The following is a 22490-nucleotide window of genomic DNA, read 5'->3' on the forward strand; positions in this document are numbered from 1 at the left end:
GTCCGTGGGAGTTAAATTTTATGAACCCCAAAACCAAAAACAATAACGTATTTATCGATGCCTGTTCTTTTTTATTAAACAGCAGACCAATTTCACGCTACCTAAATGGCTCATGCTGGGTTATGACTATTTAAAATCAGCTTTCACTGCTTAAGGTGAGGGTACATTCTGGCTGGAGCAGATGCACAAACTACTGGAGATAGTCAGAGCAGGGTGAAGGGTAAATTATGGTGCAACAGGATACAAGAGTGGGCTCCAAGATTCTAACATTGCACTGAAGGTCTTGGGGGCAGAGGTTGAGGGGAAGAGATAGGTCATCTGTCTGCAGGAGTCCAGGATATCTACCAGACAAACTGCATGAAAACAAAGGAACAGTGGAGGGATGCCAGGTGTCTCAGCCTTTCCTCCTCCTTCCAAGGTGGTCTTTTAAGACCTGGTAGCAAGGGCTGCATCCTCAAGGTTGTGGAGGATGGAATAGGCCTCCAGAAACATGGAGACATGTTCCAGTGAGTGCTGGAGAACTTCAGGCTGTTGACTATTGTTTTGGAATGTCAATCATAGTTCCATATACTGCTTGGTTGCTGTCGATGTTCAGTGTAGATCTGCCCTCCTCCTGTTGTCACCAGTTGGAGGGGGAGGCACAAGACAGGTGTGAAATCGGTATCTATTATCACCTAGTAATCAGTGTCTGGTTCTTCACAGCATGCAATGATAGCCCTTGCAGTTCTGGTACATCTGTCCATTAACAAGGGGGCCCTCAGAACTACATGCAGATAGTTGATTATACCCTACACTCCTGCTATTGTCCACCTGCTCTCTTCTCCTGTTTCTCTCTAGCTGGTACAAAAATGATGATGACCCCTCTACAAGGCCTCAGTCACCTTCTTAAGTTAGTAATGTATGGAGAATTGAACACCACCTCTCTACTCAGAAGGCTGAATGAAAGTGAAAATAAAGACCATGGTGACCTTGACAGCACTAGCAGCAGTGTCCTTGCCCTGTTGAGTGGCTGAAGACTAGCTATTAGGTGTGGTACAGTCCACTTGTCTAGAAATGTCATCTTAAGTTTTTGTAGCTTTGGTTTCTGTAGCTCTAGCCTTTACATCTAAGCTTCCCACCTGTCATCATTGCTAAACCCCTGGTTAGGAGATGATGGCAAACCATCTATTTAATTATTTAACTGATTACATTCCCTGAGCTTCATTTTGCTGCCTTGCTAGTTTCATCCCTTGTTGAATTGCTGCAGTCTTTATGCCATAATAATATTCCAGGATATTGCCTCAGTGATGTGTATAGGCAGTGGCATATCTCCATTTCAGGTTTGTGTGTTATTTGGAGGGGACTTTGAAAAATGATGATGTTCCTGTGAAAATGCTACTCTTCTCCTTCTGGGTGATGGATGTGCTGTGGCTAGGAAGTGCTGACACATACTTGGTGAATTACTGCAGTGCATCCTCTACCTTGTACATCCTAAACTACAGTGCACTGGAACTTCCAGGGGGAATAAAGAGTCTGTGTAAGCTATCCGAAAGTGTTTAACCTCCCCACACCTCATAACATTAAACTGTGCATGTATGAAACTGTTCTGATGAAATGTGCACATAGTATTTTAAGTACAGTTATATTAATAATTTGCAATGATAATGATTCATACTGATTCAAAAATAATATTGTAATGCATACCATAATCTGATTTATTGTACTTAGCCCACTGAGCATTGTTGTGGCACCTTCAATTTACCTGGTCACTGTTAAGTTTCATTTTTCAAGTTCATTAATTTATTTTCTGTTTTAAGAATAGTCGTTACTGATCTGATTTGTTCTCTGTAATCCACTCTGCAGTTCTCTACTTTGAATTTTAACTGCTTCATATCTGCCCAATTCCATTGTTCAACTGTGGCTTGAGAACATTCACTGGCATTGTACTGCCTGTAGGTTTAGCCACTCTAGTCCGTGACTCTTAGCTCTATAATGAAGCAAAAGAGGTTCCAAAACAAACCTCATGTAGGACCCCACTGATAACATGCTCCGAGGCTGATGATAATTGCTATAGCTTCGAGCGGATGATCATTGAAAAATATTTCCACTAATTTCCATTTCCTTTATTTTCAAGAACAGTCTAGCTCCAGGATCTGTAACAAAAACCTTAATTAAATCCAAGTAAATTGCATGCACTGTCTTATCATTATCAAGCTCCATTTGAGTTTATCCAACAATGTTCAGTAACTCAGGGTGGTAACCCTTTGCTGTCATGGGGCCATATTGGCTTTAACTTTATTTCTATCCAGACCTTTCATGTTCAGTAAGGGTTTATTTGATTTTGTCCACAATGGATATCAAGCTCATTAACCTGTAGCTTTCTGGGTCACTTTTGCTCCTATTCGAAAAGAAAATGTAAGGTAACATATTTCTCCAGTTCTCAGGATCCACTCGAGCATTCATTGATTTCTTCAGGATTTGTACTGGAGTTCATATAATTTCGTTTCTCGTTTCCACCTGTTCACAGATACATCATGACAATATTAAAAAGAAATTCAGATGGTTTGGCATCACAGACTGGGCCAGCATTTAATGCCCACTCCTCATTGCCCTCAATAAGATGGTGTCACGATATCTTCTTGAACCACTGCAGTCCTTGCAGTGGGTACACCCTCAGTATTATTTGGAAGGGCATTCCAGGTTTTTCATGCAGAGTGACAATCTTCTATTTAATTAATTTATAAGTCATTTCTTTTTTTTTAACTGTGGAGACTCTTTGGAAATAGATTCAATATTGTTGTAGAAATCCTAATAAGAATATAAACTTATATTTGTAACAACTTTTCTCTTGGTAATGTAAGTTATTTACAGCAGTAAACCAATGAAAAATAAACATTGTCAGCAATATCAAAAATATAAAAAATATTAGTAGTCAATCTTATCCAGATCTGAAATCCTAAGATTGAATTTGGTCATTAAATTTAATTCACTATATGTTTAATTTTGCAATATGACAAACACTCTGAATTTTTAAAAAAATCAGTGTTTTCCTTAATAATGGAAGTTTCTCTATGACCTTGGAATCAGTTTCAATAGAACAGCAGATACTAGCAAATTTATGGAACAGATAATGGACTATGTGATAGCAGCTGTATCAAACTATTTTTATCAATATGTCAGTGAGACATTCAATCCTTTGCATCTTCCCGAAGAAGACACACAGTTTAAAACTGTGGAATGTTGACATTGTTGGAAAATCACAGAAAAGTCTCTCAGTAACTTATTTGAAAAACTCCACAGACAGTATTTAGGTGCATAAATTTTTATTCTTCTTGTGAATAAATTGAACCTTTTGGACAATGTGTAACAGTTATGAGTGAATTGGCAACTCACTTTACACTAACGCACTATATGAACATTAGCCTGTTTATCTCTAGTCCTGGGAATATATTCATCCTGGTGTATTGTTGTTCTGCAGGTAAAGATATCTCTCTAATAAGTGTCCAGACAATGAATCTACTCAACTATGATTATGAAATTCAACGGTGAGATCAATGTGGCTAAACCCATTCTATATGGCTTAAAAACATAAGAAACAGGAGCAGACGCAAGTATGCCATTCAGCCCTTCATGCCTATTTGATCATTGAATGAAAGCATGTGACATTCATGATGTTTTCTCAACAGGGGTTATGAAATAGTGAGCAGGGCAATTTGTTTTTGCTATTCCTTCAAACTCAAAATACTGAAATAAATTGCAGTACCTGAAATCCTCAACAACTTAACTTAGGTTGGTTAACTTGTCTTATGTTTTTAAAACAAATAACACTCCTATTTTAGGCTTTTAATGTAAATAAAAATCTCAATGTGCTTCACAAGAGCATTATGGAACAAAATCCAATATTGCACCACACAGGTGAGATGGCAACAGAGACCAGAATTAGGTGAGCACAAATGTTCTAGCAATTCATTGGCCAGGTGCAGATTACAGCAAGGTCATGCAGAAATTTCAACCAAGGATACGGATTCAGACTAATCAGTGAACCACTGGAAGTCAGAGGTACAGTATGGCCACACATAGATCATAGCTGTATTTGCTTTCATCAGCTCAAACTGCTCGTTAATCCACAATCAAAGTCCTACCTCGGCAGTGAAACAGCCCTAATTAAATTTTAAATGACATTCTCTACAATTCTAACAAAGGTACATTTTCGATCTTTGACCATAAACCTAGATCCTTGCTACTTATTCCATCTGCCCTCAGCACTGTGTCAAGTCAAATCGTAAATGTGGTCATCTTAACATTCTTGTTAACCCCAAACAGAACTTCGATACCATGTCCTTTAGGTTACACAGACCACCTAGTTACACATATATTCTAATCAATTTTGTTTTCTAATCTTTGATAGGACATGGATGTTGTTGCATTGGCAAATGTTGATTGTCCATCCATAATTGCCCTTGAGAATAGTAATGGCGAGTGCCCTACTTGAACCATCACAGCCTGTGATGTACAGGAGCACCCACAATACTGTTAGGGAGGACCTTATGGGATTTTGACCTGGGGGCAGTGAAGAAACTGATCCAAGTTGGAATGCTGTATGGTTTAAATGAGAACTTGCAGGTTCAAGTAGTTCTGTATATCTGTTGCCCTTGCCCTTCTGGTAGTGATTGTGGTGTTGGAAGGGGCTGTCAAAGGCACCTACAGCAGAATTCCCAGCTCTGACTTTCTATTGTAACTATAGTATCTGTATGGTTCTGCATCTCATCCACTTTCTGCACCTCTGCCCTTGAACCCCACTCCTCCAACCGCAACAAAGACAGAACCTCCCTGGTCCTCACCTTCTACCCCACCAACCGTCATATACATCGCATCATCCTCTGCCAATTCTGCCACCTACAAACAGACCCCACCACCTGAGATATATTTCCCTCCCCATCCCTATCCATTTTCCGTAAAGACCATTCCCTCCGTGACTACCTTGTCAGGTCCACGCATCCACCCCCCCAGCCCAACAACCCACTCTCCCCTCCTGGCACCTTCCCCTGCCACCACAGGGATTGCAAAACCTGTGCCCACACCTCCGTCCAAGGCCCAAAAGGAGCCACAGCCATCAACTTTTCACCTGAACTTCCACGTGTCATTTACTATATCTGTGGTCTCCGCTACATTGGGAAGACTGGATGTCTACTCGCAGAACGCTTTAGAGAACATCTCCGGGACACCCGCATGAACCGACCCCACTGCCCCTTCAACTCCCCCTTCCACTTCGCCAAAGACATGTAGGTCCGGGGCCTCCTCCATCGCCACACCCTCACCACCTGACACCTCAATTTCCGCTTTGGAACCCTTCAACCCTATGGTATCAATGTGGATTTCACCAGTTTCCTCATTTTACCTCCCCCTACCTTATTCCAGTTCCAATCTCTCAGCTCAGCACCGTCCTCATGACCTGTCTCACCTATCCATCTTCCTTCCCACATATCCGCTCCACCCTCCTCTCTGACCTATTACCCCCACCCTTATCCACCTTTCAACTACCTTCACCCAACCCCATCCCCCACCCATTTATCTCTCCACCCCCGAGGCTCCCAGCCTCATTCCTGATGAAGGGCCTTTGCCCGAAACGTCGATTTTCCTGCTCCTCAGATGCTGCCTGACCTGCTGTGCTTTTCCAGCACCACACTCTCGACTCTAGGCTCCAGCATCTGCAGTCCTAACTTTTACCTGTTCCAGTTTAGTTCCTGGTCAATAGTAACAAACAGGATGTTGATATTGGGAAGTGGTTGAGGTTGGGGGCTTGTTTTCACTGAAGGTAATGCCACATGTCAACGGATGTTTTATTTCATTATATGGGCTAGACATAATGTAAGTTGTTGCTTTCAAGAAAGTTGAGGGATCTACCAGGAAACTAATCCCAGGCAGCTTATGATTGTTCCTCGTGGTATGCCAAGTATTTTGAATCAAAAAGAGATTTTGGAGGATATGATAGATATGGATTGTGAAGTTAGTGATGGTTGGGATAAGACTGTCATGGGATTTAAAGATGAACATGAGGATTCTGGGTAATCCAAGATGGAGGACAGGAAAAATTTTTTGGCGGTAACAGCTGCTCCTTTTTTTGAGGTATTTTAGGTGCTGGACGTGATTTTCTCGAATTCTGGGAGCAGCAATTACTGATTTATATGCTGTTGCATTGTTTTGTAGTGGACAGCAAAGAAGGTTACCGCAGATTACAACAGAATCTTGACCAGATGGGCTAATGGGCTGAGAAGTGGCAGATGGAGTTTAATTCAGATAAATGCGAGGTGCTGCATTTTGGGAAAGCAAATCTTAGCAGGACTTATACACTTAATAATAAGGTCCAAGGGAGTGTTGCTGAACAAAGAGACCTTGGAGTGCAGGTTCATAGCTCCTTGAAAGTGGAGTTGCAGGTAGATTGGATAGTGAAGAAGGTGTTTGGTATGCTTTCCTTTATTGGTCAGAGTACTGAGTACAGGAGTTGGGAGGTCATGTTGCGACTATACAGGTAATTTGTTAGGCCACTGTTGGACTATTGCATGCAATTCTGGTCTCCTTCCTATCGGAAAGATGTTGTGAAACTTGAAAGGGTTCAGAAAAGATTTACAAGGGTTTTGCCAGGTTTGGAGGATTTGAGCTATAGGGAGAGGCTGAACAGACTAGGGCTGTTTTCCCTGGAGTGTCGGAGGCTGAGGGGTGACCTTATAGAGGTTTACAAAATGATAGACAGGATAAATAGACAAAGTCTTTTCCCTGGGGTCGGGGAGTCCAGAACTAGAGGGCATAGGTTTAGGGTGAGAGGGGAAAGATATAAAATAGACCTAAGGGGCAACTTTTTCACATAGAGTGTGGTGTGTGTATGGAATGAGCTGCCAGAGGAAGTGGTGGAGGCTGGTACAATTGCAACATTTAAAAGGCATTTGGATGGGTATATGAATAGGAAGGGTTTGGAGGAATATGGGCCAGGTGCTGGCAGGTGGGACTAGATTGAGTTGGGATATCTGGTCGGCATGGACGAGTTGGACCAAAGGGTCTGTTTCTGTGCTGTACGTCTATATCATTCTATGACTATTACAATTTGAAATGTTAAAAGGCTGGGAGCCAGTAAGGTAGAGCGTTAGTGTGATGATGAGAATTTATGAAAGGGTGCCAGCAGCAAGATTTAGACATACTGGAATTGATAAAAGAAGAAACGTGGTCAACAAAGAAAAGTTCCAGTAATCAAGGTGGCTCATGAAGTAATTGAGACATAATGGAGTTTGATGTGGTTACCTTCGCGTTAGAGGGAAGCAAGTTACCAGCGGGATGACACGGGCCGGAGTCAATGGCGAGGATTGTGTTATGAGTTGGGGAACTCGGAATAGGCAGGAAGCAAGGTTATAAATCAGAGAACTGGCTCATGGAAGAACCATGTGTATTTTTGGAGTAGAGAAAACAAAACACAAGTCAGAGAAGTTGTCCAGCTAAGAACCAATTAATTAATCATCTTCTGAATGACATATAAGCTTTAGATGTAAGTTTTTCTCCTTCACCTGGAAGACAGTTCTGCCGTTGGAGAAACTTTAGTGAAAGTCACTGTCTTTGAACAGTTGAATAGCAAGTGTAGAAGACTATTCAATATCTCTTATGAACTTAGCCTGGCTTGAGAAAAAGGTAGTTAATACAGCATCTCAAAAATGTAGAGCTTCTTCTTTAATGTCCATCCACCATTTACCAATGGAGGATTTACCGCTTTAAAATGTGAATTATAGTCTTCAAGACTCAAAGGCCTCTGGGCCCATCACATCCAAAATGAAATACGTAACCAATTAACAGTGGTGATTATAATTCACTCGTACGGCTGGCTGTATCAGTGCACAGTTAAAGTTAGATTTAACTTTTAGATTTCATTGACACGTGTACTCAAGTACGGGAGTATAGTGAAAGTGTCTAGCTATGAGGTATCAGGCGTTTTGACCAATCGGACAGTCAATGAGATATGATCTGAGGTAATAGATTTAATTCTCCCGCTACTTCTGCGATGTTTTTGACTGTACGGCACACAAAGGTCATTCCTGTTGCTTGAAATGAGCTAGACGCCTGCGCAGTGCAGTGTGCTGGAAAAGGGAGAGAGAGAGTGGGTATTGTTTGATGCTGCAGCATTGGATGTTTAATGATGTGGTTGCAGCTGAGGCTGCGGCACCCTGAGCATACATTACCTTCTACCGGACTGTGTTCGGTTTCAGCGCGGGGATCCCCTGCCAAACCTGCAGCGGCACCGATCTGTCCTGAAGCAACACTCCACTGTTAAAGACTAAAGGATATTTGAGGATACCTCAAAGACAGAGAGAAACTGGGGCAGAAAGTGTAAGTACTGCCTTTATTTCCAGAACTGATATTTATGTTTTAGAGTTCTCATTAGCACAATTTGGAAAATGGATCAGCCCTGAGGAGCAACAATGATCTTAGTGCAGTGCTGGCCAAGTCCATAGGGACAGGAACCTCAGCGAGCTCCTCTCCTCTGCTTTTTTTTCCGGGCGCCGCAGTCCTTTGTGCACGTTTACATACTGGATTAGTACTCAGGGCTGTACCTCATGGGGGTTTCTCACCCTCTGATGACAGCTCTCGATGCTCAATGCGCAGCAGCCAACTGCAGTCATCGTGGATGTGGTGCAGTATGGCTGAGGCATGGAAATAAACGCCATCTGATCGGCGGTGGACCTATGTACGCCAGTTAGTTAGGAAGTCCTAGTTATAAAGGTAACAGGTTAACGTTGCGTTTCTGGACCATAATTAATTATTTTCATCTCGTAATTAAGAATAAAAAAACTAAAATTTAACATGTCAACTTATCGTGGAGAGGGTTTGGTCTTGCCTGATGGCAACTCAAATATTTAAACCAATTACAGTAATTGAATTAATCTTTGCTAGGACAGATATTTTAATGAATATTTTAACCCCAAATGGCATTGATCTTCATCGTTCTAAAGAGTCTGAATGTTTTTCTACTAAGTAGAAATAAGGGATTACGTTGAAGATTAAAACTGCCACTGACTTTTCCAATATCAGTTTCATTATTCGAGTCTGGGGAATTATTTGTTTCACTGGCTGTCGAAATATTGTCTTCGGATCTATGTTGCTAATTGTTGCAAAAACAAAATTCTAATGCTTTCTGCACAAATATGACATTTTGTTATTTAACGATGGTTATTCGGCAGTGCAATTAACATTGAAGCTGTTTCCTGAATTAAGCCACCGGTCTGGAATTACAGTGCCTGCTGTTGCTTCAAATACCAGGAGATTTGAAGGTTGTTTTGCTTGTAAACTTGAACTCAGAGTCAAATTAGAGAAGCAAAGAATACCCACCTGGTGCAACGAAGTGAAGACTTTAGGCAGTCAGTCAATAACTTTGCAAAAGAAAAGCAGCACTTTCTGTGAAATAGGTATAATTTGGAGAAGGAGGGCTTTAAGTTCTAAAACATTTTATCTTAATGATTACATGGAATGCAGTTGTATGCCTTGCTTTGTGTGGTTCTTATTTCTTATTGAAGGGAATAAAAAGGCCTAGTTGCCGCGATGTATATCGTAAGTTTCCAATCAATTTTACAAAGTGCATTGTCAGAGAGATCTACAGCACAAGAAAAGGCCCTTTGGCCCATTGCACCCATGCCATTCAAAAACAATCACTGGACTATTCTAATCCCATTTTCCTGCACCTGGTGCACAGCCTTGTAAGCCTTTGCATTGCATGTGCACGTGTAAATACTACTTAAATATTATGAGGATTTCTGTCATTATCACCCTCAGAAGCAGTTAGTTCCAGATTCCAACCACCTTTTTCCTCATATTTCCTCTAATCTGTGCTTACTGTCATTCCATGCCCCCTGGTCACTGATCTCTCCATAATGGGGACAAGTCCCTTCCTCTCTACCCTGTCTATGCCCCTCATAAATGTGTCCATTCTCAATCATGTCCCCTGAACTTAAGGAAAACAACTGCAGTCTGTTTAAATTCTCTTCAGAACTGAAACTTCCCAGGCAACATCCTGGTGAATCTCCTCTGCAGCCTCTCCAAATCTATCACATCCCTCCTGTAATGTGAATTCGAGAGCTGTACACAATACTCTAGCTATTCCCTAACCAATGTTTTACACAGTAACCTCCTTGCTGGAAACTCTGTCCCTCCACTAACAAAGGCAAGTATCCTATATGCTTCTTAACCACTTTATCCACTTGTCATGCTACCTTAAAGGACCAGTGTACATGCAGACCAAGATTCCTTTGATCCTCAATGTTTCCCAGTATCCTCCCTTACATCCTGTATGCCCTAGCCTTGTTTTTCCTAAAGAAATGTATCCCCAGTTACATTAATCAACTTTTCTAGACATGTTATGATACACCTGGTAAGACTTGAACTTCTGGCCCAGAGATAGGGACACGAGAATACTGTTCTGCAAGACTCCTCAGAATTTGGGGTTAACATGAAAGCAAGTGATGCTGAATAGTGTGAGGATTGAACCAACAACCTTGGTAATTACACTCCAACTATGGTGCTAAAGACCTAAAGAGACGTAGGTTACCTTTACAAGAAAATGAGGTGCTAGTTTTCTGAAAACATCGACATGGGTAAACATTAGCAAGACATTCTAATGGGAAAACGTGATTGGCTTGTCATTTGATATCGCTACTGGTTGCAACTTGGAGTAAACTCACAGAAATAATATTCATTAACTGTGCTTTTTGCACAGATGGCATTAGAATTTGCATTAAATTCAGAACTCACATTAAATCGACATTGTGAAAAATGTCAATATTATAGAGGAGGAGGTGCTGCAAGTCATAAAATGCTTAAGGTGGGTAATTCCCCAGGACTTGATCATGTGTACCCTAAAGCCCTGTGGGAAGCTAGGGAAGTGATTGCTGGGCCCCTTGATGAGATACTTATATCATGGATAGCCACAGGTGAGGTGCCAGAAGACTGGAGGTTGGCTAATGTGGTGCCACTATTTAAGAAAGGTGGTAAGGACAAGCTGGAGAACTGGAGACCTGTGAGCCTGATGTCAGTGGTGGGCAAATTGTTGGTGGGCATCCTGAGGGCCAGGAGTTACATGTATTTGGAAAGGCAAGGACTGATTAGGGAGAGTCAGCATGAGAAATTGTGTCTCACAAACTTGATTGGGTTTTTTGGAGAAGTAATGAAGAGAATTGATGATGGCAGAGCAGTGGATGTAATCTTTATGGACTTCAGTAACATGTTCGATAAGGTTCCTCATGGTAGACTAGTTAGCAAGATTAGATCACATGGAATACAGGGAGAACTAGCCATTTGGATACAGAACTAGCTTAAAGTTAGAAGATAGAGGGTGGTGCTGGAGGGTTGCTTTTCAGACTGGAGGCCTGTGACCAGTGGAGTGCCACAAGGATCGGTGTTGGTCCAGTGCTTTTTGTCATTTATATAAATGATTTGGATGTGAACGTAGGAGGTATGGTTCATAAGTTTACAGTCAGTTTGGAAGTGTAGTGGATAGCGAAGAAGATTACCTCAGAGTGCAATGGGACCTTCATCAGATGGGCCAATGGGCCAAAGAGTGGAGTTTAATTAGATAAATGTGAGGTGCTGCATTTTGGAAAGACCATTCAGGACAGGACTTATTTACTTAATGGTAAGATTCTGGACAGTGTTACTGAACAAAGGGAACTTGGAGCACAGGAACATATTTACTTGAAAGTGGAGTCTTAGGTGGCTAGGATAGTGATGAAGGCATTTGGTATGCTTGCCTATATTAGAGAATAAAGGTGCATTGAGAATAGAGTTTATGTTGCAGTTGTAGAGGACACTGGTGAGGCCACTTATGGAATACTGTGTGCAATTCTGGTCTCCCTGCTACAGGAGGGATGTTGTGAAACTTGAAAGGGTTCAGAAAAGATTTACAAGGATGTTGCCAGGTTTGGAGGGTTAGAAATATAGGGAGAGGCTGAATAGGCTGGGGCTATTTTCCCTGGAGCATTGGAGGCTGAGGGGGTGACCTTATAGAGGTTTATAAAATCATGAGGGGCATGGGTAAGGTAAATAAACAAGATATTTCCCTGGTATTTCCAAAACTAGAGGGCATAAGTTTAAATTGAGAGGGGAAAGATTAAAATGGTTCCTAAGGGGCAATGTTTTCATGCAGTGGGTGGTGTGTGTATGGAATGAGGTGCCAGAGGAAATGGTGGAGGCTGGTGCAATTAAACATTTAAAAGGCATCTGGATGGGTATATGAATAGGAAGGGTTTGGAGGGATATGGGCCAAGTGCTGGCAAATTGGACAAGATTAATTTAGGATAAATCGTCAGCATGGATGAGTTGGACCGAAGGGTCTGGTTCCATGCTGTACTGCTTTATGACTCTATGTCACTATAACTCTAATGATTGGAGATAGCAAGATAAATGAAAGAAATACTTTGGATGTATATGCGCAGGGAGTACTTTGGGTGAAATGCGCCTATCTTCCCTTTTTCACAATTGTTGGTGGCAGCCCACCACGACTTCTGCTGACAGAATCCAATCAGGTTTCTGCTGATTCTAAAGTGCATCAGGTATGTCTCCAACACATGAACAAGTGTTGTGCTGTTACACTTGTATAGTTGAACAAGCAAAAGGAGACTCTGCAATTACTCCAGCTTCCATATTGGATAATATAAATTATTTTAGAAGAAAAGTTAAGCTGTTGTTCTTGTTATCTATTGGAGTCAGGTCAGATGTAGCCATTTGAACAATAATCACCAGAAGCCAGTATCTATAATGCAGATGGCCATGTAATGGTCGAAACCTTGCAGGTGGAATGAGAATTTATAATGTTTGTGCGTATATGGTAGTCTTAACCTCTATTATTCTTGGCTGTCTCATCTCTAGCCTGTTCCTATTGACTTCATCCCTTTCCATGGCAACTGTCTGATTGTACTTTTCAGGCCCTTGTTTCAGAATTGATTCCATGCTGAGCTTCTGACCACATTTCTGCACTCACATGAAAAATACCTGACTTAGCTCCTGCCTGAGCTCATCTAGAATTGAATTACTCATGTATGCCTTTATTTGCTCTACACTTGACTATTCTAATGCACTCCAGGGTTGTCTTCCATCTTCCTCTCTCCATTAACTGAAGGTGAGATAAAAATAAGCCGATGTCTTACATCACCAAGATTTGTTCACCTGTCATCACTAACCCTCCTGACCTACATTGGTTTCTGGTCTGATGATAACTTGATTTTAAAATTTTCATCCTTGTTTACAAATTCGTCCATGGCCTTGCCCCTTCAATGCAAGACTCTTGAACATCCCCGATTTTATTTGTGCCATTATTACCCGCTATGTGTCCAACTGCTGAGGCCAAATGCTCTGGAAACTGCTCACTAAACTTCTGTACCACTCATTTTTCTTTCAAGGAGCTCCTTAAGACTTACTTAGAGTCATAGAGTCATAGAATCATTCTGCTGAACATAATCCCAAACTAAACCAGCTCCACCTGTTTGCTTCTGGCCCATAACCTTCCACATCTTTCCTATTCATGTATCTATCCAAATTTCTTTTAGACGTTGTATTGTACCCACATTCACCACTTTCTCAGCAAGTTCATGAACAACCCTCTGTATAAAACCTTCGCCTCTTATGTCTTTTTTAAACTCTCTCCTCTCACTTTAAAAAGATGCCTCCTAGTCTTGAAATCCCACATCTTAGGGAAACGACAGCAGCCATTAACTCTACCTATACCTCTCATTATTTTATAAACTCCTATCAGATCGCCTCTCAATCTCCGAAGCTCCAATGAAAGAAGTCCCAGCCTATCCAGCCTTTCTTTATAACTCAAACCTTCCATACCTGACAACAACCTGGTAGATCTCTTCTGAACCCTCTCCAGCTGGATAATATTCTTTCTATAACTTCCTATTACTTCTTTGACAGCTTTGAACTTTGGTTTTAATACGTTGTTAAGGGGTTTGTGCATAGTTGTGGCTGGTAACACTTATTGTGAAATTCTTTGACATACTTAAGGTTGTGTATTAATATATGTTATTGTTGTTAAGTGAAACATTTTGAATGTGGGCATCTTTGGCACAAGTCACACTGGCTTCCCTTCTCAGGCCAGAACTAAAATTATAATCCAAATGCAATTACATCCTTAAACCCTGACTGGCATCTTGAAAGAAAGACCTCAGTAGCGTCAGGGAGATAGGTGCAATTGTTGCTTGCTCAGGGAAACGGGTTAAAATTGAAGACTGGAAAAGGCAGGGTAAATAAATATAAACTGGTTAGATATTCGAGAGCTATAGGGCAGAGTCTAAAATTTAGGACAAGACCTTACAGGGGAAGGGTATGTAGGGAAGCAATCCTACATGCGATGTTTGGAACTCTCTTCTACAAACAGCAATGGATACTGGATCAGTTATTAATTTTAAATCTGAAATAGATGTATTTTGTTAAGCAAAGCTGTTTAGAGATATAGTCCAAAGGCAGGTATATGGATTGAGGCCACAGATCAACCATGATCTCATTGAAGGGCGAAACAGGTTTGAGATGCTGAATGGCCACCTTTTGTGCCTATGTACCGAAGACAATATGATCCATTGAAAATTTTCCTTTTAATAGTCCACCGCTGGTTTCTGTCAGGTGGCTAAGTTGAAAGTTGTCCCTATAATGTCTGCACCTAAATGTCTTGCTGTTACGCATTTCTATATATGACCTCATCTCCAAGACAGAAGGATTTTTCTTACTCACTAGAATGCACTCACTCATTTTTTAAATGTGTGTTCTTAGAAATTCTATAGCAAACATTTAAAATTCTCTCTATTCTTATCATTCATCTCCTTTTCTGCTTGATAATATATTTCTGTACATGACCTTCATTTCCACATGAAGACAGGAGAATCAGTTTTCATTTTCAAAGACTGAGACATTCACTTCCCACATGGTAACTCGAGGTAAAGAAGGACAATTGGATCATTTGAATCCATCCTTCCACAATAAGAACCCAACCGAGTTTCACTTACATCCAGCTGTTTTGTACAAATGGGCCCAGACTACTGGATTGGACCACCATTCCCAACAGCCCTTTTCAATCATTGCACCATTCTTTCCGCAAGAAGTAGTTCCTTTTGCATGTTGCTTGTGAGAATTGCTATACCTTAGTTGGTACTGTCCCTTCCTCTGAACCAGAAGGTTTGGGTTCCTGATCCATTCAAGAACTTAAGAATAAATGTTAAAGCTGATATTCAAATGCAGTCCTCGAAGTTGCGAATCTGTTGGAAGTGCCATTTTTTTGGATGAAATTTTAAATCCTCTTAGGCAGTTATGAAAATTTTCAGGGAACCATCCTTGCTGTCCTGTCTAATATCAAGCTGAAAGAAGGTCTAATTAACTTATGGTTGTTGACAATTAAAATCTTCCAGTGTTTGGAAAATTAGAAAATACTGCAGATACTGGAAATCTGAAACAGAAACTGGGGATTCTGGAGAGATGCAGCAGGTCTGGCAACATCGGTGGAGAGAGAAACAGAATTAGCATATGGTGTCCAGAATAATTCTTGTTCAGAACTGAAGAGTTGTGAAAAATGTTTTTTAGATACTTTTGACAGAGGTGGATGAGGAGCAAGGGGAAGGTGGTGAAGAGGTTCAGTGTAAAGGTCAAAGGGGTTATTGATGGTGGTGAATGAAAAAGAGAATTAAAATGGATGGAAATTAAGATGTGAAAGGGAAAGAATGGGCCCTCTCTACTAATAGCAAAGTAAGTATAAGAGAAATAGATGTCATGTGGTCAGTTTCTGAAGTTATGGAATTCAAAATTGCAACCTGAAGGCAGTAAAGTGCCTATGTAGAAAATGAGGTGCTGTTCTGCGCATCATTGGAGCATTGTAGCAAGCCCAGCACAGAAATGTTGGCATGGGAGCAAACATTTGCTTTTAGTAAACCTATTTGGCTAATCAAACTGCTCAGAGATACTATTGCACACCTCTGGAGTAGGTGGAATTTGAACAAGGGGAGGGACATTACCAATACACCAAGCAAGATGGAATCTGGAAACGCAGGCAGCTGGGAGGTCAGGGTTGTTCCTACGGACAGAGCAAACATATTCTGGGAAGTAGTCACCTGGATTGCATTTGGTATCACTAGTGTGGATTGTGAGCAGCAAATGCAGTAGACTGCTGTGTTGTGAGTAGTCACTGGCAGCAACGCAGTCTCCTTTACACACTTTAACTTGGTCTATTTATTGCTTTGGGTTGTGTGGATATTCCACTATTATTACAAATCCCTGCTTTCTTTTCATGCTTCTGCTGTTCCTCTTTCAAGTGCTGTTGTTGGCAGATCAAGATCGGCTTCTCTTAGAGTCACAAAGTCATAGAGATGTACAGCATGGAAACAGACCCTTCGGTCCAACTTGTCCATGCTGACCAGATATCCCAACCCAATCTAGTCTCTCCTGACAGTACCCGGCCCATATCCCTCCAAACCCTTCCTATTCATATACCCATCCAAATGCCTTTTAAATGTTGCAATTGTACTAACTTCCACCACTTCCTCTGGCAGCTCATACCATACATGTCCTACCCTCTGCATGAAAAAGGTGTCCCTTAGGTCTCTTTTATATCTTTCTCCTCTCACCCTAAACCTATGCCCTTTAGTTCTGGACGCCCTCACCCTAGGGAAAAGACTTTGTCTATTTATCCTATCCATGCCCCTCATGATTTTATAAAACTCCATAAGGTCACCCCTCAGCCTCAGTCGCTGCAGGGAAAACAACCCTAGACTATTCAACCTCTCCCTATAGCTCAAATGCTCCAACTCTGGCTACATCCTTGTAAATCTTTTCTGTACCCTTTCAAGTTTCACAACATCTTTCCGATAGGAAGGAGACCAGAATTGCACGCAATATTCCAACAGTGGCCTAACCAATGTCCTGTACAGCCACAACATGACCTCCCAACTCCTGTACTCAATACTCTGATCAATAAAGGAAAGCATATCAAACGCCTTCTTCACTATCCTATCCACCTGCGGTCGTCTGGATATCTGCCATTCCAAATCAGCAAGCTTCTTGTAAGGAAAACAGTTAATATTGATATCTCAACAATTCTGTGTTAATGAGGCTCAGCCACAAAAATAACCCATTGCTTGTGGTGGCTTCAAATCATAAACTTTCCATCTTTGCAACCAGCAGGTGAAGAGATAAGAGATTCTTTCTGAGAAAACTCATTTTTTTTGCGAAAGCCATTAATGAATTTGCCAAAGTAATTCCAAAGTCTAAGTCTTCTAGCTCAGGTCTTCAAACTCCACAGTTCATCCCTCTTCTAATGCTCTGAAGTTCCTGGACTGGACTGGTGTTCCTGAACCCCATGTTTTTTTTCTCTCAACGTGCTTAAATGGCAGCCCTCTGCAGCATTTTGCTTCTTTTTTTGCTGTGTGTTCTCAACTTTATAAAAGATAAAATAAAGTTTATGTATAAAGGAATGTAAGCACACAATAATAATACTCATGGTCACTGGCGTATAGTTCTTGTAGAAAAATGACCAAATTTCCAGAATTCAGACATAAAGAGTGAGCAACTATATTCTACCTTCACCATGAATTAGAAATTCTGACAACATATTGTAGCTCCGACAATACTAATTTTTGCAAAATTCCTTGGATGCTGTTTGAGTGTGATGACACATCCAGAAGTGAATTTGGCGATGGGACTCATTTCTGTCTGGAACCAAATCAGAGAAGTTACGTGCACAATGTATCTGTATTAAGTTAGAAGAATAGAGTACCAGAAAGGCTTTTAAAAAATCTTTATATATATTTGGAGAAGGATTTGCCTCACATTAAAATTCTACAAACCTGATTTTGAAATGGATGTGTAGCAGGAAATTCTTTCATTCAGCATGGGAATGTGGCTGTTGGTGACAAGATCAGCTTGTATGGCAGATCCCATGTTGCCTTTGAGAAAATGTTGATGGGACCACTCTTGAACTGCTATTGGATAATTGGTTTGTAGTAAATGGATGCAATTGATTATTTACTTGGAGAATTTGCTGGGCAATTAGTAAAACCGTGTGGGCATGCATCTCCAAACTGACCAGTGAATTGTTTGCATTTATGCTGTTCTCCAAATTATGTATCTGTCTTTCCAAATATTTTTGCATTATCTGCAAATTTGGCTGCAGTATATTCATTTCCCTTTTCCAAGTCATTAATATAAATATCGTAAAAGGTTGTAGTCCCCGAGCTGATCTCTGTGGAATTCCATTGGTCAAGATTGCCAACTTGAAAAGGAACCCCTTATCTCTCCTTTTGTTTCCTGCCCATGATCCAATTCTCTATCCAACCAATATATTACCTTACATCAGTGTAGGCTCCTATCTTATGACTTAACCTACTCCCCATAGACTATAGTGATTCTAAATGGCATGTTTTCAAGGGTAATTAGGGCAAACATTAATGCTGACCCAGACAGTGATGCCCACATCCCACAAGTGAATATTTAAAAAAATCCTTCATCTTCATTATGCCCTAGTCAGCCAAAGGCTTACTTCTTACTTCCTTGAACATGTGACCTCTGGTTGAGGTATCATATGAAAATTATATCTACAGCATGTCTCTGTAGAATTTCAATCTTATCATGGTGTAAGAAGTTGCTTTGGCTAAGTGTAAGTGTTACATTTCGTTGCAAATTATATTACACATTTTCTATTAGTGTTTAATTACTCACACAGATTTGCATAAAGTACATCTATTTAATTCTATTGTTAACTTTACTATGTTAAAGCAATTAAAGAAGGAATTCTGTACGTTTTCAGTCCAGTAGCAGGAAAGAATTAAACTGATTTTACTTGGAATGTAAGGCATGTGAGTATAAACAGGAGAAAGAGAGAGAGGAGCTCATGACAGTATGGTGGCACAGTGGTTAGCACTGCTGCCTCACAGTGCTAGGGACCTGGGTTTGATTCCAGCCTTGGGTGACTGTTTGTGTCAATTTTGCACATTCTCCCTGTGTCTGCATGGGCTTCCTTCCACAGTGCAGGTTAAATGGATTGGCCATACTAATTTGCCCCGGGATATGCAGGTTAGGTGGATTAATCATAGCTATTGCGAGGTTATGGGGATAGGTGGGTTTGGGTAAGATGCTGTGTGGAGGATTGGTACAGACCTGATGGGCTGAATGGACACTTTTTGCACTGTAGGGATCCTATGATACCATGAAAAACTGTTGTCTACAAAATTTAAAATAACGGTAGAAATCACAGCTCAGCAAATTAAAAAGTCATTTCCTTTGTATTTACTTTCAGAGGTACTGCACTTATTTTTGTTAGACTTTTTATTACCATTTGAATAATTGAGTGCATTGTGGTATATTCTCTCATCCTATCATCAAGATTACCATGTTCTAATGATGAAGATGTTATAATGATGAAGGTTATTGGCAGGATCGTTGAGGGTTCAGAAACTCGATCCATGGCTAAATGAGCAGACAGAGCTGCACTTTAGCTGCATATATGTCTAATTAATTTATGTTTCACAAGTGACCTCAGGCAGAAGTGATGTACAGTATCAAATGCACATTGAAGTGTAATTCTCCAGTGGGACTAGGCTATTACATCATTGCTGCACACCACTGTCTATCATTCAAACCCTATTTGCAAAAGCCTGCTTTTGCTTTCTTCTAACAATTCAACAAGAAATAATTTTCCTCATTTCGATTAGAAAAATAGGCTTTGACCTCAGTTATTAGATAATGGTAAAAACTGGAACTTCTTCCCACTGAAACCACTCACATATTTCTTGTTAGCTTCTGCCACTTAGACTGTAACAACTCATTATTCTTGATGAGAAGATAGTAATCTGGTCCTGCAGCTACCTTTTAGCATCTTTCAATGTTGCACGAAAAGGTACTTTGAGCTGTCTGGATAACTTTGCCTTCGGCTGTCAGTACTGAGAAACGTAAGCTGAATTTGGGAAACATAAACATGGAGAACATCATAAAATGGACAATACACTCCCCTTATGTTCTTTTGACTGGACCGATTGGCCCAGTTTACATGCTGGTATGCCAAAAACTGGTAGTCCCCAGCAATACAGATACCAGTCTTCAACCAATTTGATTAATTCCCCGTGAAATCAAGAAACGATTGGAGGCACTGGATACTATAAAGGCAATGGGCCCTGACAACATTCCGGCAACAGTACTGAAGGCTCATGTTCCAGACCTTGTCATTCTTCTAGACATGCCCTTCCTGTACAGTTACAACACTGGCATCTATCCAACAGTGTGGAAAATTGTCCAGCTGTGTCTTGGACAAAAAAAGTAGCACAATCCAACCTGTCAACTCTCGATTATTAGTAAAGTGATGGAAGGTGTCATTAACAGTGCTATCAAGCAGCACCTGCTCAGCAATAACCTGCTCACTGGCACCAAATTTAGGTTCTGCCAGGGCCAATCAGCTTTTGATCTCATTACAGCTTTGGTTCAAACATGGACAAAACAGCTGAATTCTGGAGAGTGACAGCCCTTGACATCAAGACCACATTCAACCAAGGTGGCATCAAGGAACTCTCAGAATTAACAGCAATCAGGGAGCAAACTCTCTGCTGGCGGAGTCATAGCTTGGTTGTGATTGTTGGAGGTCAGTCATCTCAGTTCTACAATGTCTTTGCAGGGGGTCCTCAGGGTAGTGTCCTAGGCCCAGCCATGACCTTCCATCCATCATAAAGTCATAAATGGGGATATTCACCAATGTTGTAAACATTGTAAACATGACGCCTCAGATACTGAAGCAGTCCCTGTTTCAATGCAACAAGATATGGACGATATCCAGGCTTGGGCTGACAAGTAACAAGGAACATTTACTCCACACAAATACCAAGCAATGACCATTTTCAATAAGAGACAATTTAACCCCCAAACCCTTCACTTTCAATGGTGTTACCATCACTGAGTTCCCCAATGTCAACATTAAAGGAGTTACCCTTGACCAGAAACTCAACTGGACTCGCCACTTAAATACAGTGCCTACAAGAGCAGGTCAGAAGTTAGGAATACTGTAGCAATTATTTCACCTCCTGACTCTCCAAAGCCTGTCCACCATCTAAAAATGCACAAGGCAGGAGTGTGATGGAATACTCCCCACACTCAAGAAGCTTGACACTATTCAGGACAAAGCAGCCCGCTTTATTGGCACCACATCCACAAACATCCACTCCATCCACCACAGATGCTCAGTAGCAGCAGTATGCACTGTCTACAATATGCACTGGAGAAATTCACCAAAGATCCTCAGGCAACATCTTCCAAACCAATAACCATTCCACCTAGAAGAACAAGCGCAGCAGATATATGGGAATACCATGACCTCAAGTTCCCCTCCAAGTCAGTAGCCATCCTGACTTGGAAATATATTATCGTTCCTTCATTGTTACTGGGTAAAAATCGTGGAATTCCCTTCCTAAGGGCTGTGTGGGCCAACCTACTGCACATGGACTGCAGCGGCTCAAGAAGGCAGCTCACCACCATCTTCTCAAGGACAATTAGGGACAGACAATAAATACTGGCAAACTAGCGACGCCCTTGTCCCACGAGTGATTTAAAAAAAAGCAAAAATCTTGGATCACTGAGATGAATCCATTTACAAAAGAACAGCCTTTGGCTTTAGTCATTGTAACATATTGTTTCTTGATGAATTGATTATTCAAAGTGACAGCAGACTTTGTATTTGGCAGCTTGTAACTGTAGTCAGCTTATCTGTGCTATTGCAGTTTCATGTAAATAGGTCAGTACTGTAGTTACAAAAAACACTTTTTAATATAAATCACTCCTTTTATGTCTCCTCGTCTTATTTCCTGTGAAGAGGAGCAGTGACTTAGGGAAATTGTATCGAAATACATAGGTCATCACATGTGCATGCTGCCATTTGAGGTGAAAATGCTGAATGAGTCTTTCTCCTCTGTAAAGAACAAAAGGTTTGCCAACCACAATTTCATGAAAACAATACCACTTTTGTCATCTATTTTTCTGTGTAATGCGGAATAAGTAAATTGATGCATTGTACTGTGACTTGTTTTCTGTTCATTCAAATGTTTTACAGAAAATAAATTTGATTTTTAGTTTACTGATCTGACTTTTTTGATAGCTTAGTAAAGTCATCATTTATATTAGTAATAAACTTATTCGTTTCAATTTGAATAATTCAGCTTTGTTTCCCAGTGTCCTGAGTTAACGGATTTTCAATAGGATCACATTGGGGTCTATGTAACTTTAGCAAGGTCCCTCATGGCAGACTAATCAAGAAAGTAAGAGCCTACGAGAGCCAAGGCAAGTTGGAACATTTGGCTCCAAAATTTTCTGAGAGGCAGGAAGCAGAGAATGATGGTAGAGGAATGTTTCTGTGACTGAAAATCTGGTTGCACTGTGATTCCACAGGGCTTGGTGCTGGGACCCTTGCTGTCTGTGGTGTACATAACTAAATTGGACTTAAATGTAAGGGTTATGGTCGAGACATTTAC

At 40.9% G+C, this 22490-nt stretch overlaps 1 protein-coding gene across 5 annotated transcripts in view; it reads left to right on the forward strand.

Annotated features, from left to right (window-relative positions):
• sacs (sacsin molecular chaperone) overlaps positions 1 to 22490 on the forward strand; it is a 140564-nt gene that overhangs the window by 22594 nt on the left and 95480 nt on the right. For 4 of the 5 annotated variants that reach the window (XM_072577362.1, XM_072577359.1, XM_072577363.1 and 1 more), the window contains exon 1: positions 8111 to 8346. The exons of the other annotated variant lie outside the window; for it this stretch is intronic. The gene's annotated coding sequence lies outside the window, so the exon portion shown is untranslated. Of the gene's footprint in view, positions 1 to 8110; positions 8347 to 22490 lie in introns of those variants that run through there. 5 annotated transcript variants of the gene reach the window in all.

This window comes from Chiloscyllium punctatum, chromosome 9, assembly GCF_047496795.1.
Source record: "Chiloscyllium punctatum isolate Juve2018m chromosome 9, sChiPun1.3, whole genome shotgun sequence".
NCBI lineage: Eukaryota > Metazoa > Chordata > Chondrichthyes > Orectolobiformes > Hemiscylliidae > Chiloscyllium > Chiloscyllium punctatum.